The following is a 14,208-nucleotide window of genomic DNA, read 5'->3' as shown; positions in this document are numbered from 1 at the left end:
GGAAGCCGAGCGTCCCCCACCTGCCCCCCACGAGCCTGCCTTTATCAGGACTCTTGTCACGTGGAAGTCCCCCGGGGTGTCCCCTGTCCCCGTCTCCCAGGGTGGCTTCCCTGGGACGAGCCGTGGGTGGGGTCTTCCCTGGAGGCTGAGCAGCGCTGGCTGGGCGAATCCCTGGCCAGCGTGGCCTTGAAGGCCAAGTGGAGGAATGTGAGACGCTGGGACCTGGAGGCAGCGTCGGCCTCCCAAGTCGCCCTGGAAGCTTCCAGAGCTCACGCCGTTCCACGTGCACCTACAGACGTTCAGGCCCGAGCTAGGAGAAGGGGCTCTGCCTGTGGCCCTCTGCATCCCTGAGGTCACCGGGAGCCGGTCAGGGCACGGCAGGGGCGAGGGCTGCCCTGTGGCGGGGACTGCAGAGCATGGGCGTGTGGGCACGCAGGGTGCAGGGGCCCGCCATCGGGGACAGCTGCATAGGAGCTGGGACCAGAGCCCAGCCCAAGACAGGGGGCCTGGTGGACACCTGGTCAGGGCAGTCCATTTTACAGTCAGGCAGACCGAGGCGGCTCAGGGTGAGTGGCTGCTGGTCCCTGGAGGCCCAGTGTACCCTGTGGGAAACCCCTGAGTAGGTGGACCCCTTGGCGGGGTGTGGCCTCCGTGTGGCCTCGGCAGAGCCTCCCTCCCCACAGGACTCAGGTCACAGTGGCCAGGAGGATCTTGGCAGTGACGGGTGGGAAGGCTACCTCTGGGTGGCCAGGCTGGAGCAGCACCTGGCCTTCTGCTGAGGTGGGGGCTGCTGCAGGCCTGCCCTCACGTCACAGACCCTCAGGGGCTGTGGCCCAGCCGATAGACACTTCTCAGCCTCCCTGTGGCTTTTTCTGCAAACAGCCCAGAGCTTGGTGGCTTAAGACAGCAGGAGAGGGTCCATCCCTTTTTCTGCTTTGTGAGTTGGCTGAGTGACGGATCCAGCCCGGCTGGATGGAGGATGTCTTTCCCCATGCCAGGGCCTCACCTTCAATAGCTAATGCTCCCTTATCCCAGGAAATTAGCCTGGGCTTGTTCACATGGTAGCAAAGCACCCCAGCTCCAAGTTGGCAGCTTAAATTCACAAAAGATTTTCAGACCTCTGCTTGCATCCTGTTTACTCTCGTCCCTGTGGACAAGCAAGTCACCAGACTTCTTGAATATGAACATAATGGCTGGAGCTCTTGCAGCTATTCTGGACTATGAGGATGAGAGTCACACACTAGGGGTGGAGAACCAGTAAGTTAGAAGGAAAGTGGCAGCTTCCGACTTCTTGGAGCCATGGATCACCTTTATCTAGACATATTTTACGTGATGGGAGGGGTACATGGGGTCAGATTTCATTCTGATTGATCCATTTGACAATCTGGGTGATCTCTCCACATCCCTGTGGCATGGGGACGGGATTGGAGCAGGTGAAGAGGGTACTTAAGGAGCTCACCAGGGCAGCTTGGGCCGGCCATCCAGGGAGCTAGGGCCCAGCTAGGCAGACTGGCTCCGCGGCCTGAGACCTGGGGGATGGCAGCCAGGACTGTGTGTCCAGCGCTGGTCTCACCTGTTGAATGCCCTGGGCAGCAGCTTGTCCTGTCATGGATCCGGAGGCTGAGGGGCCAGGTCACTAGTGTAAGGTTGTGGGGACCCAGCAGCGGAGCAAAGATTCAACCCAAGCAAGTCCTGGGCCCAAGACCGGGAGGGGCCCTGGGTGCAGAGGCCGCCACGCTGGAGCCACCAGCCCCCCCTCCACCCCCCACGCCCAGGCCCGCACTCACCAGGGCCTCTGCCACCCCGCGTGCAGCGCCCACCCGCGAGTGGCGGGCCAGGCTGACTGGTTCCCCATCCTCAAGGGATCCCAGACACATCTATCAGCGCAGCCCCGAGAGCGCCAGTCCCTGGGGGTGTGACCCAGCCCAGAGGCAGGTCGGGGGGACGGCAGCCCCGGGAGGCCTAGGTGTCCCGGTGGCGTGTCCTATCCCTGGGAGTCCTGGGTGTCCCCGGGTGGCGCGTCCTGTCCCCAGGGGAAGCCGTGCTGACCGGGCTTCCCCACCCCACACAGCAGCCGAGCAACCTCTGTCAAAGGACACCAGTGGGATGGGACAGTGACCTCCCGCCCCTGGGCTGGCGTGAGTGTGGCTGCCCCGTGTCACAGTGTCCCACAGGGCTGCTCCTCTGGGGGCCAGTGGGGACCCTGACCTCAGCTGGGCCTCGGCCTCCGGCTGGAGTGAGATGAGGGAGTGGCCCCGGGTGGCCCTTGTCCTTTTCCCAGTCCCCCAACTCCCGGCTGGTGGGCAGGGCTGGGCAGGGCCGGGTGCCCAGGCCTGGACGTCCGGGACCGGGGGCTGCAGGCCGGCTCCCCCGAGGCCTCTCCGTGGCCGGCGGACGGCGTCGGCTCCCTGTGTCCTCTCACGGGCTTCCGCCTTTTCCCCTAGGGACACAGATGGGTCAGGGCCACCCTAAGTCCCTGATGCCTTCCGGAAAGCCTTTGTCCCCAAGACCAGCCACTTGTGGTGCCGAGGGTCCAGGGCTTCCACCGTGGGTTTCTGGGGTTCAGTTGTCATGGTCCCCGGGAGGGAGGGGCCAGGAGGCAGAGAGGGGGACCCCGGTCAGCAAATGTGGCCGAAGGGCTCTGGGGGCCCCTGGGCGGTGGCGGGCCGGCGGGCAGAAGTGGGCAGCGGAGTCCTCTAGGTGGGCGTGTCCCGCTCAGGGCAGGTTTCCTTCTTTCCGCCATCGAGCATTGGACCCGGGCGCCAGCCCCGAGCCACCCCCAGCCCCTTTTTATTCGTATTTGGAGTCGGGTCTCGAGGAGCTGCTCAGGGCCTTGCTGGGTGGCTGAGGCGCCCGGAGCTCATGGTCCTCCTGCCCCGGCCTCCCGAGCCGCTGCGCTGGGCCAGAGGCTCCTCCGAAGGCCCCTGCTGCCCTCCACATGCGGTGGCAGTGGTCCCCGAGCCCCTGGTCCTCGGCAGCTCCTGGGTGTCCCCTGGGGCGAGCAGCTGCTTGTGGGCGGTGGGATCGTTGGCCTGGGGACCAGCCACACCGTGCTCACCACCTCCAGAACCTGCAGGCCCTGTCCCACCTGCCCGGCCTCCGCGTGGGAAGAGGGGCCACGGACCCTCAGGTCAGAGTGGCCCTCTGTGCTGACTCCCACAGTGGCCCCCAGGCCCAGAGGGGCTCAGAGGCTGGGCGGGGGTCCCGTGCCCACTGGAGTCTGTGCACGAAGGGGGGTGAGGTCACTGTTTACCAGGACAAAGGTCAGTTCACCTGTAGGGATGGCCAGGTCCCAGGGGCACTTGGCCGAGAGCACTGTGCAGGGAGTCTGGAGCCTGTCAGAGTGTCCGAGTGACCCAGGGCAGGGCCACCCTTCCTCCTGGGCCCGGTTCAGCGGTGACCAGGCTGGCCACGGAGGGTGCTGTGCTGGGCAGGCCCGGGTTCTGCCTGCAGGGTGGCCCTCAGCCTGCCCCCCGGGGCCTCCGGCCTCTGCCGCAGCTGGCCAGGGCTCTGCTGTGTCCTGCGAACACTGCCCACGCCCACAGCAGGCCCGCTGCCACAGCCGGGCAGCCCTCTGCACCTGGAGCAGGAGGCGTTTGGGGCTCCTGAGAGGCCGCCATCACCCGCCCGAGGCCCCTTGGCCACCGCGAGGGTGCTCCTGCCCCGGGTCCCAGTGGCTGCGGGTTCTGGGCCTCGGCCACCCGTCCGGGGAAAGTTCTTCTTCTGTCCCAGACCAGGGAGGCTCCGCGGAGCCAGGCCGTCCCACCCCTGGTCTGCCCCGCAGCTCTGGGACTCGGCGGCTGAGTGGCCCCTGGAAGATGCGGGGGGCTCTGGGGACCTGCAGACGGGGCCACAGAGCCCCACTGGCCGGGACCTCTCCGGCAGGGACGGAGACAAGCGGGACACGCCCGGGCTGGGTTTGCTTGTCCCCATGGTGGAGACAGCCTTCCCGGGTCCCCGGGCCCTCTGCCCTGGTGAGGAAGCCCGGAGCCCTGCCACCTCGAAGGCCCTCCCCACGCCCACCTTCCACACCTGCTGGCCCCGGGGTCTGGACCCCGCGTTCCCGGGCGTCCCACGCAGCTGGGAGGGTGGGAGGCACCTGTCCTGCGTGAGGCCAGGGCCGTGGGCCGACGCTGAGCGCTGAGTGCCTCAGGACCTCGAGCCCTGGGCTGGGGGACGGGGACGGGGGCCTCCTCCCCGCTCTTCCCTCCCCCTGCAGTGCCCGGCGCCTTGGCCTTCCTGGCTGCCCCCTGCCACCCAAGTCCCTCTCCTTCTCCATCCAGGGCCCCTGGGGCTGGCTCCGTCCTCTGCTCCCTGCTTCCCACGAGTGGCCAGAGGAAGCTCCGCTGTGTGGAGGGGTTTGTGGCAGGGACCAAGGCACGGCTGGACCCTCCAGGGTGGGATCGCCCGGGTGCCGGGTGCTGGGTGCTGGGTGCCGGGTGCTGGGTGCTGGGTGCCGGGTGCTGGGTGCCCGGGACGCGGGAGCCTGCACAGGGCCTGCACTCGGGGCAGGGCGGTGAGCTGTAGGTCCCTGCCCACCTTGCTGTGGGGCCTGGGGAAAGTCACATCTCTCTCCTGGTCCGGGGGATCCATGAGCCCGTCTGGCAGGGTCCGGGGTAGGACAGCTGGCCAGCCCTGAGCCCTGTGGGGTGTGACGAGGGCTCTGCCACGGCTCCTTGTTGTCACCTCCACATGTGGGAGCCGCGGGGACCCGACGTTCCTGGAGAGCAGCCCCGTCCATGGCGCACGGGGCGAGTCGCTTGGGGGTTTGGAGTCACACTCCGCCATGTTGAAAAGGTGGCCCGAGTGTGACGAGGGGAGCTGCAGCAGGCTCAGCCGGTGGCTCGTTTCAGGACACGGAGGGGCGTCGTGCGTCCCTAGAGCCCCGGGATGCTCCCCCACCTCCAGGCAGAGGGGACAGTCCCCGTGCAGTTAACGCCACTTCACGGCTTCAAGTTTTGTATTTAAATCCGGTAAAATGAAGCGTCTTTAGGCACGTTTTCTGGGTCTCCAGAGCCCCCTGCCCAGCGCTCGATGCCCCGTGTGGCCAGGCCGCCGTACTGGCCGGTGCCGTCAGGAGGACACGTGCCCTCCTTCCCTCTCGGCCCCGCCGTGGGGTCTCCTGCCCTTGGCTGTGCCTCTGCTGGTGGCCCGCCTCGCCCCAGGCCTCAGTGACCCACCAGCCGGAGGACGCGGTCCACCCTCTGATGCGGGAGCAGGGGGACGCTCAGGGGCCACCTCTGGGGCCTCTGGGCTTTGGGGAGCAGCCAGATGAGAGAATCAGTGGCACCCTCTGAGCCCAAGCTGCCACTGCTGGGAAGGCCACTCCGGGTCCATCTGCAGGACTCTGACGTCCCCTCGGCCCTTCCTGGCTCTGTCGTGTCACCGGAGGCCAGCACCTGGAGTCGGGGACTCAGGGCTTCCTGGACTCTCAGCAGCACAGGACAGTGCCTGCATGCAGTCGGTGCTTCATAGTGGCTGGTGTGTGGACAAAGGGGTCCCCCCTGACGTTCCTCGGGCCCCCCCACTCAGGGGTTCTGTGGCCCCCACCTGGGCCTCTGACAGCAGGGGCACGCCCTGCACCGGGGGACACCGGGGGCGGCCCTGACTCAGCCCTGGGGGCTGAGCCGCCTCGTCCCCACCCCGGCTGGGGGGGCTGGGCGCAGGGAAGGCCATTGACCCAGTTAGAGTAACAGGGGGCTGGGGTCTGCCCCGCCCCGGCTCCGGAGCTGCTGAGCCAGGGTCTCCGTCACAGCCGCCACCCGGTCCCCTGTGGGCTCCTTGTCCTCCTGGTCCAGCCTCAGTTCCCCCAGCTGCTCCGTGGACGGCTGGGGCCTCCTGGTGGCCAGGGTCCTCCAGCTCTGGGCATCTCTGCGTCCACTCTCTGTGTGACCTCGCCTGGAGCTGGGGCCCAGGGAGGGTCGCGGCAGGTGGGTGGGAGCACCCCAGGTACCGCCTGCCCCCCGCGCCCTCCCAGCAGCCTGGCCAGGAGAGGAGAGACCGTGCGGCCTCCCAGAGGCGGGCCAGGGAGCCCTCCTGGGCCACTGGACGCTGGGAAGGCTGCTCTGCCTTGGCACGCGGGCCTGGCAGCTGTGGGGGCTGGCTGCCACGGTCCCTGGGCTGGCACCGTGGTGGCCGTGGGCCGGGGCCGGTGGGGAGGGCCCAGGGGCACACATCCATCATGGCCAGCAGCTTGCGTGGGCCCTGCCAAGTCACGGTGGCGCCCGGCCCAGGTGCCAGCGCACTTGGTGACGGCTTGCTGTGAGAGGCCACAGTGGCGACAGGACAGTCCGCCCGGCGACTTCCTATCAGCAGCCTGGAGCCGGGCGGGGGCGGCCCGCGGGAAGGTGCCCGGGACGGGAGATGGGAGCCAGGAGGCCAGGAGCCGGGAGGCCCGGGAGCAGGCCTCCCTGGCTGCCGAGGCCCACCCCGAAAGGGGCTGGGCGGCAAGGGCTTGTCCAGGAGCCAGGTGGCCGTGCCAGGTGCTGGGCAGCACGGAGACCAGGGTGGCTCTCCAGGACACACAGCACCTGGCCCAGGAGGCTTGGAGGGCCCACGATGGTCAGCAGAGAGGAACAGGCCGAGGTGGAGGGACACGCGTGGTAGGCACGTGGGGAGTGTCCCCCAGAGTTCACGCGCAGAGCCTCTGAGCCTGCCTGACCGCTCGCAGCAGGGCCTTCGTGGACGTCCCTGGTCAAGGTGAGGTCACATGCAGTGGTGGGCTCTGACCCAGAGGCTGTGTCCTGTAGGAAGGCCACAGACACGCACGTACACGCACACGCACACGCACACACACGTGAACACGGGTCTGAAGCTCGTGCCACAAGCCAAGGCACACAGTGACCACTGAAGCTGAAGAGGCGGGAAGGACCCTCCCCTGCCTGCGTCTGACCCCCAGAGCTGTGTCCACTCTGTGTCCATTCTAGTTCCCAGCCCCTGGTGTGGGGAGGTGACGCAGCCCTGGGAAGTGGGGCAGGGGACGTGGTCAGCCCCACACAGGGGGACGCACAGTGTTTTCATTATTGTTGTCCTCGAGGAGTGTCCGGCCACAGGTGGCTGAGGGAAGCTTTCTGTCCTGCCAGGAGCTGGGCAGGCTGGCGGGCGAGGGGGGTCTCCTGAGGGCGGGGTCTCCTGAGGGCGGGACTCTGCTGGGCCGGTGGCCCTGCCATGAGGGCTGGCTCCTGGAGGAGGGACGTGACCTCCGGGAGCCTCCAGCGTGACCGTCACCCAGGCGCTGTCCGGAGGGAGCCTGGAGGCAGGTTGTGCAGAAGCCGGGGCTCTGCAGGGCTCGGGCAGCGAGGACTGGCCGGTCCGAGCGCCTCAGCCAGCACTGGCCGTCTGTCCTGGGGCCGCACCTGGCGCCAACCTGGAGGGGGGTCGGGGGCACTGTCAACAGGACACCCCTGTCCCCTGCAGCCTCCCACCCGCCGTCAAGAGAGCCGAGCCTCCTCCCAGCGCCGGCTGAATGGTCGTCCTGCTCCAGGGCCTGCCGGGCTGGGGACCGCTGCTCCTTGTCCTCGGGGCCGGCTCGGCACCAGCTTCTGTGAAACAAGGCCCAGCAGGCTGTCCCCCAAGGCCACCCAGACGCCCCTTCCTGGGGTGTCTCACACGAGGTCTTGCCCAGGGACCCTGCCGGCCAGAGGGCAGGCGCAGGGCGAGGGCTGGGCTGGTGACCAGCCTGGCACTGACCAGACGCGGCCCTGGCACAGTCCCTGTGGCCCAGGGTGGCCCAGAAAAGCTCCAGACGAGGACATGTCCCCGAGCAGTGGCCTCGGTGCAGGCGGCCTGGCCTTCCTCACAAGGTGGCCTTTCCAGGGCCGCGAGGTGCTGTCAGGTGTCCCCAGGAGCGTGCCACACGCCTGGCAGCCAGGCCCACCTGGTGCTGTGTGTGCACCCTCCCCCGAAGCTGCTGGGGGGACAGGGCACAGACGGGACCGCAGCCCCCCACTAAGGGAGGACACCGAGGCACAGAGTGGCCGGGTCAGTGCCGGTGGGTGGCACAGCCGGGCGGGCGGGAGCCGGGAGGGGAGTCCTGCGAGGTGCCGGCGTCTGCTCCCCCTCAGGTGTCTGGGCCTGCATTCAGCTCTGCGGCTCCTGGGGCAGCTCAGGGTTGGGGGCTCAGGGTGGGGGACAGGACAGGGTGGGGGGCAGGACAGGGTGGGGCAGCACAGGGTGGGGGAGCTCAGGGTGGGGGGCACAGGGTGGGGGGCACAGGGTGGGGGGCTCAGGGTGGGGGGCACAGGGTGGGGGAGCTCAGGGTGGGGGACAGGACAGGGTTCTGGGCAGCACAGGGTGGGGGAGCTCAGGGTGGGGGACAGGACAGGGTGGGGGAGCTCAGGGTGGGGGACAGGACAGGGTGGGGGAGCTCAGGGTGGGGGACAGGACAGGGTGGGGGGCAGGACAGGGTGGGGCAGCACAGGGTGGGGGAGCTCAGGGTGGGGGGCACAGGGTGGGGGAGCTCAGGGTGGGGGACAGGACAGGGTGGGGGACAGGACAGGGTGGGGGGCAGGACAGGGTGGGGGAGTACAGGGTGGGGGAGCTCAGGGTGGGGGGCACAGGGTGGGGGAGCACAGGGTTGGGGGGCAGGACAGGGTGGGGGGGCACAGGGTGGGGGGGCAGCACAGGGTGGGGGAGCTCAGGGTCGGGGGCTCAGGGTGGGGGGCAGGACAGGGTGGGGGGGCACAGGGTGGGGGGCTCAGGGTGGGGGAGTACAGGGCTGGGGGGGCACAGGGCTGGGGACAGGACAGGGTGGGGGGCACAGGGCTGGGGACAGGACAGGGTGGGGGGGCACAGGGCTGGGGACAGGACAGGCTGGGGGGGCACAGGGCTGGGGACAGGACAGGCTGGGGACAGGACAGGGCTGGGTGCCCCCCTTGCCTTCTGACCCAGATCCGCGTCAGAGCCGCGGTGGGTACAGGGGCATTCGGACCGGAGCTCTGGGCCCGGCTGCCCCCTCAGCCCCTTCCTGCAGCCCCCGGTACCCAGCGTCGGGTGGCACCCACTCGGGATTCTACAGCTTGGGGGTGGCATGCCCCACCGGGGTGGGTCCTGGGACAGGCCCGGGGCGTCACCGTCCACCAGCCTGGTCAGCTGTGGCGTCCTGGAGAGTGTTTGCACTGTGGGCTGTTCTTGGTGACCTTGGCGAGGAGCAGGGGACTTCCTGTGCGCAGGGGGGGTCTGTTGACAGAGGGGGCCTGGCACCTGCTGCGAGTTTGGGCCAGTCACTCCCAGGCCTCAGCCCTCCCTCTGGAAAACGGGTGACGGGGGCTTGGGGGCCCCTGAGTGTCCCCAGGACAGCCTTAGTCACATGGGGGCGTCCCTGAGTCAGTCCTGGTGGGCAACGCTGGGCGACGCGGCTCCCCAGGCTCGGTCTGTCATCTGCAGAAGGGGGGACACGGCGTGTCCACTGGACAGGGACACTGCTCCCCACCTCCAGCACGCGCTGGTGCATGGGCCGTCTCCCCCAGAGTCGAAGACTGGGGTGTGTGTGGGGTGTAGGTGCCGCTGGCAGCAAGGGCGCTGCCCCGACAGTCTGGCGCCATTTAGCGGGTACACCAGCACCCACAGTCGCGTTGGCGAGCGCTGTCCCCAGGCCCCCCAGGCTGCCCCTCTGCGGCCAGGACCCCATCCCTACAAACATGGGTCTGTTTTCCATCCATAGGTTGTTCCAGAATGTTCTATAAGTGGGACCAGCAGTGCTCGGCCTGGGTGTGGCTCCTGTCCTGATGCGCGGCAGGTCTGTCCACGCTGGCACCTGTCTGTCCTCAGTCCCCTTTTGTTGCTGAATGGCGCCTGAATATGGCAGGCACGCAGGGCTGCACCACCAGTTGATGGACACTTGGACTCTGACCATGAACGGGTTCGTTTTTCTTGGGACATGCCGGAAGCGGGGTTGTCACCAGATCGTGTGTTAGATGCGTATGTCGGAAATGGCTGACTCCTTTCCCAACATGGCTGCGTCGATGCCAGCAGTCCCACACGGAGTCCTGAGGCTCCTCAGCTTTGTCCACACTTGCTATGTCAGATGAAACATCCTAGCTCCTTGGAAGTGTGCAGTGGTTTAATCTGCATGTCCCTCTGTGCCACCCACCGTGCTCCGGGTCCTTTCATTTGCCGTCAGTTTTCTTTCATGACGTGTCTCTTCCCGTTTCCCCACAGACAAGCCATGACGCTGCTGTGGGCTGTGAGGCTCAGAACTCGGACGCGGCCCCCCGGCTCGGGCTGCCCCGCGTCCCCGTCCCCAGGCCCGGCTGGTTTAGGGTCGCCCTTGTCTCCGAGCTCCACGTGTGGCCCATGCCGAGTTGGCCTTTGCCCGTGGTGCCCCAGGGCCACCTCGCGGGACTCCCGTGGCCAGCCAGGCCTTTCTTGTCGTGGTGCCTTGTCCCGCGGGTGGGTGGAGGCTGCTTGGTCACACGTGGAGCCTCGGGCTGCCTGGGGCGTGTGGCACTGGGGCTGGCCTCTGCCTGGCTACTTGCCCTCAGACGGGAGGTGACCTCCTGGGGGACCCCAGGCGGGTCCTGCCCTGGGTCCAGGATGCACATTCTGGACGAGGCGTCTCTGCCTTCTTTCTGCTCCAGCCGCTTCGTCCCCGGGTCCTGGCCGGGGCTCCTGTCCCTCTGGGGCGGTGGCCGAGCCGCCTGGCCCCAGCACAGACGTCCTGCCGGCTCATGGCCGCTCACCGGGGCTCCTGGGCCCACTTCTCTGGTGGCAGTTGGAAGGGCCTGAATTGTCGTCGAGGGCGCTCGGGGACAGCGCCGGGAACGGGGTGGGCCCTTGAGCTTCCCACGCAGCAGGCTTCGTCCCCAGGTCGGCCATCCGCACGTCGGGCCCCCTAGACCCGCGGGCCTGGGCGCCTGGGGACCGGCTGCCCGTCGTTCTGTGTCCCCCCTCACACTCCCGGGGCCCGTGGGAGCCGAGCCGAGGCCTGTCCAGGCTCCTGGACAGCGTCACCTGCCGCCCCCTGCGTGGCCGCCCTTGGCCTTGGGAATGCAGCGGTACCTGGCTCCACGTGGACCTCCTGGTCATTTCTCCCTGAAGCCACCGCTCAGGTGGCCCAGAGTGGGCGGGGCGGGGCCGATGCAGTTTCAGGAAGAGCCCTGCCGCGTGGGGAGCCAGGGGTGGCTGCTGCGGTGACGGTGACACTGCCCTTCCACATTACCTTGATCCTCCCTTTCCTTCCTGGCCCTCGCCCCCCTCCTGCTCTGGGGACAGACCTCAGTGTCCAACAAGACCGAAGCCCAGCGGGAGGGGGCGCTGGCCCACAGACGCCCACTGTGACCCAGGTCGCTGCCCGAAGCCCAGAGCCCTCCCTGCTCAGGCCACGGGCTCGGCCCGGGAGCCCCTTTGTCCCCAGCTCCACCGCGGAGAGGAACGGGCCCATCTCCTGGGAAGCTCTAGAGCCGTGCCCGGCCAGGCCAGCTCAGCGGGGTGGGGCGCGGGGGTCGGGGACCTGGGGGGAGGAGGCAGGGAGGGGAAGTCCCTCTTGGCGTCCTCCCCTCTGGTGGCCAGATTCCCAGAACAGGTGAGGGACTCGGGTCACACCCAGGGCGCGTAGGCCCGGCCGCGGTCCACAGCAGCCTTCCACCTACGTCACCACCCGCGACACCGGGCGGGGGGGGGTATCTGGGAGAGAGCAGGGGGGCTTCGGGGCTGGCCCTCGGGGCGGCCATCTCAGGATGGAGAAGAGCCGCGTCCATGCTGCTGCTGACTCTGGGGTCGCGGGCGGCAGGACAGTGTTTGAGGAGAGTTTGGGAGAAACTTCCTCAAAGGCGACACTAAAGCCCCTTTGGAGGAGCCGCGAACAGAAGCTGGGGGCGCGGAGGAGGCCCCAGCCCGGAGGAGGTCCAGGGCGGCCCCCCCCCACCGCCCGCTTCTGTGGCTGCAGTTTGTTAGAAAAACGAAGTAAACAGCCCCCAAACCCCAAACCCGTCTTGTTTTTGTTGTCTGGTTCGGGGGGACTGAGCTCTCCCGACCTGAGCCCCGTCCCTGGCCCTGTTCCCTGTTGATCTTGGGACAGGGTCTCCCTGAACTGTCTAAACTGCTTAGCGCCTCTGTTGCAGAGGCTGCCTTTGAACTCGTGAGTGATCCTCCTGCCTCAGCCTCCGGAGCCACTGGGATCCCAGGTGTGCGTCACCGCGCCTGCCCCAAACGTGTCTCTGAGGGATGATTGTGGAACCATCGGGAAGTGCCGCACTGGGCAAGGCTGCGTGGCGTTTGCCCAGCCTCCATCTGGTCTCCTCCCTTCCTGAAGAACCCCGGGGGCAGGCGCGTCGGAAATGTGCCCCGTGAAGATTCCTGATCCTCCAGCTGCCGCGGAATCCAGGGCGCGGAATCCAGGGCGCGGGTCGCCATTCTGGCTGAAGTACCCTGAGTGAGAGTCGGCTAGGACTTGCCCTGGGGGCTTTTCCTTTCCTAATACAGGCCCTGCCTCCTGTCCTGGGCTCTTTACTCCTCTGGGAGCCTTGATAAAGGGCAGGTGGCGCCGCAGCCATGCTGGGCCATCAGAATCTGTGGGCTCAGGATGATGAGGTGAGAGGTGCTTGGGCACTTGGGGGACCAGGAAGATGCTGCCTCATGATGGCCAAGGAAGTGAAACCCCACTGCGAGGTCTCGGCAGGAGGTTCAGATATCTCCTGATTGATGGGTGCACACAGTATGTGCTCCATAAAAGCCAACAACAGTGTCGCCCTTTGACAGGCTTCCGAGGTCTGAAGACGGCAGCCGCCTGCTGGGACATGCCTGGTGACTGCTTCTCAAGTCCAGCCCCTGGGCAAGCAGGCCAGTGTTCCGTCACCTGTCCAGGGCTTCTGACTGAAGCAGGGCATGGGGCTCTGTGGGCAGGAGGACAGGACCGTGGCTCGGGTGCCTTCTAAGGTCCCTTTGCTCAGGGTCCCCAGCACTGGGTGCCACTCCTTGCCAGGTGTGAGGCCCAGCGGGGCCGAGGCATGTCCTGCCCTGGGAGCCCTACGGGGGGACAGGGACGCGTGAGCACAGGAGGCCACCCTGGCCAGTCGGTGGCCAATCTGAGCGGCTGCACCTCGGGGTGGGGAGGGGTCCACCCACTGCCTGGCAGAAGGGCCGCTGGGTTCCTGCGGTCTCTGGCCTCACATGGTTGAGTGTCAGACGCGGCGACTTGGGCCCCGGCCTGTGCCTCGCGCCCTAACCAGACGCTCTTCCGGCCTCGGTGGGTCACGGTTCACGGGAGAAGGTCACGGTTAACGGCGAGGAGGCCCCCAACCATCAGGACATGAGACGCCAGCACACGGGGGACACCCGCTGCCCGGCTGTCCACGCCGTCCCTGCCCTCCTGCCATCCTGGCCTTCCACGGTGGCTGAGGGCCTGGCCCCCACCCTCCTCGGGAGCTGTGAGTGGCGGCTCCTCTCTCGCCCCAGCCTGTCCCTCGGGTCCCTCGCCAGCTGTCCCGGGGTCTCTGCCTCTCTGTGCGGTCAGGGGGCGGCTCAGACCTGCTTCCTTCAGCCGCTGCCCACGGCGTGCGCATCCGTGACCCCCGCTCGGCGTTGCCACATGTCCTGGCTGGACATTGAGACGCGCCTCCTGCCGGTCCCTCTCTGGGTCTGACTCTGCCCCTGGCTATTTGTTCCGCAGCTTGGAGCTTCTTCAGATGGGTTTCCATCGGTCATCCAGACCACACGTGCTAGCGGGCCGTGGTGGCCGACTGGTCACTCACGGAGCAGGACCTGGGCGGTGCCTCCGTCCCCTGGCCCCTCCACCACTGCTGGTCTCTCTCCTAGTGTCACGGGTCCCTTGACTCTGTCTTCCACACGTGAAAGGTGACTCGCGACCCCGACCTCTCGGTCCGTCTCCTGTCACTTGGCCGCTGCTCTCCACCTCCACCCGCTTCCCTGCAAATGACTAGTGCCTCTCCGTGGCTGAAGGGGACGCCACGTGCACCTGGACCGTCCTGCCTCTCCTGTGGGTGGACAGCTAGGCCGGCTCAGCCTGGCCACTGTGAACTGCTGCGTCAACGGGGTGTGCGGGTCCCTGGTGACGACCTTGATTCCTCAGGGTAAACCGGGGACCGGGCAGCTGGCCCATGGAGTGGCCCACGCCGGGCTCCCACGGTCACCGCCCTGACCTACCGTCCCACCAACCCCACACCCTCCGCGGCGCTTCTCCCCTTTGTGGCGTTGAGGCCGCCATCCTGACTGGACGGGGGGAGACCTGGGAGTCAGTCTCACGCCCCTAAT

Source organism: Ictidomys tridecemlineatus, chromosome 4 (genome assembly GCF_052094955.1).
Source record: "Ictidomys tridecemlineatus isolate mIctTri1 chromosome 4, mIctTri1.hap1, whole genome shotgun sequence".
In the NCBI taxonomy this organism is placed as follows: domain Eukaryota; kingdom Metazoa; phylum Chordata; class Mammalia; order Rodentia; family Sciuridae; genus Ictidomys; species Ictidomys tridecemlineatus.
Note: the sequence above shows the minus strand (reverse complement) of the source record.